This window comes from Buceros rhinoceros, unplaced genomic scaffold (genome assembly GCF_000710305.1).
Source record: "Buceros rhinoceros silvestris isolate BGI_N320 unplaced genomic scaffold, ASM71030v1 scaffold21675, whole genome shotgun sequence".
Lineage (NCBI taxonomy): Eukaryota > Metazoa > Chordata > Aves > Bucerotiformes > Bucerotidae > Buceros > Buceros rhinoceros.
The window spans coordinates 20631-22163 of record NW_010413702.1 but is presented as its reverse complement, the minus strand read 5'-3'; positions in this window follow the sequence as shown (position 1 = coordinate 22163).

The following is a 1533-nucleotide window of genomic DNA, read 5'->3' as shown; positions in this document are numbered from 1 at the left end:
CTCAGCCAGCGGCTTCCCTGCTCCTGCCGCTGAACGGGGAGCTGGGCAGGAGGAACAGCACAGAAAGCACATTCCCTCATCCAAAATCGCTTAAACTGTTATTTAAAAGAAAAAAAAAATTAAAAGTGCTGCTCTGGCAACCTGAAAAATCTGCCTGGTTGAAGAAGCAGCTGAGGTTGTCAAGGGCTTTTGTCGTCAGATGGATTCGCCTGATGTGGGCCAGGTTGGGGGAAAAAATTAAATATTATTTCTACCCCCGAGTTTTATTGCATGCAAACATACACAGTCATTTCTTTCTAAGGTTTCCAATTTGCTAATTGAGACATTTCCTCATGGAAAAAGAATGTCCTGGACTAAGGACCGAGCTGCTGGCGCTGCGGCGCACACCGGGGGAAGCTGAGGTGACGTGCCTTGTGGAGAGGGGCAGGTGGGAAACCAGCCCAGGAAACTGAACATCTAGAAAGATTTCTTTCCAGGCATCAGTCTGCTCAAAAAAAAAAAAAGAAAGAAAGAAAAAATCTGGTGTGCACATAAAAGAGAAAAGTCTGTATTTTTGCTAGAATGATACGACTACCTCTTCTGCCCTTAAAGAACACGAGAGTGGACTCATCGATTTTGTTCAAAGCACTGACAAGACAAAGAGCCAGGAAGAGCCGCTTTTGGGTCAGAATAAGCCCAGAACATTAAGGGAGGAAAGACCAAGGAAGCAGCAGCTGGAGCTACACGAGAAGGGTCATACCGGGATGTGACAGCAGCCACAGCTACAGGCGCAGCAGCATGACCCCTGAAGGGACCAGCTATATATTTTTTATATTAAGAAAAGAGGAATTAAAAGCGTTTTGCAGACTCATGTGGAATGCACGGGGGATGGAGAGGGATCTCTAACTGTATATAGGTCAGACATCACCCATGCGGGTTCACATCATGTTCAGTACTGCCACAGCCACCACATAAAAATTGAGCTTCAAAGCAGCCCGTGGGGACGCCGGGGAAGTCTGCGCTCTCCTACCTGAGGAGCAGCACTTCAGCTCAGGTCGATACGTGCTACGAGCAAAGGGGGCTGGAGAACGATAACCCGCTCGTGCCACCCCAGCTCGGGGGAAACAAGGGTGGAGAACGTGGGCTGTTGTACCAGAGGCTCCCCACCACAGGAGCTCCAGCACCTCGGCAGGAGGAGGAGGATGGGACACCCAGGCAGAGCAGGGCCATGAGGGATCTTCAGAACCCTCAGATCCTGGTCAGCCTCCAGCCACTCCTCCACCAGATTGCACGCTCCCCCAGCACAGCCCCTCTGGGAGACACCAAGGACCACCCAGGCCAGCCCCTGCAGAGATGGCATCTGCAAAGAGCCAAAGCGCTGAGATGCTGAGGGAGGGCAAAGGGCAGAGGAGGAGCCCGAGGCACTTGGGAGGCGGAGGGGAGCTCCAACACTGCCTCACAGAAGTGATGGGACCTTTGAGGACATTTAGTCCAAGCCCCCTGCCATGGGCAGGGACATCTCTCAGCTGTTCAAGGCCAGGGTGGACAGAGCTT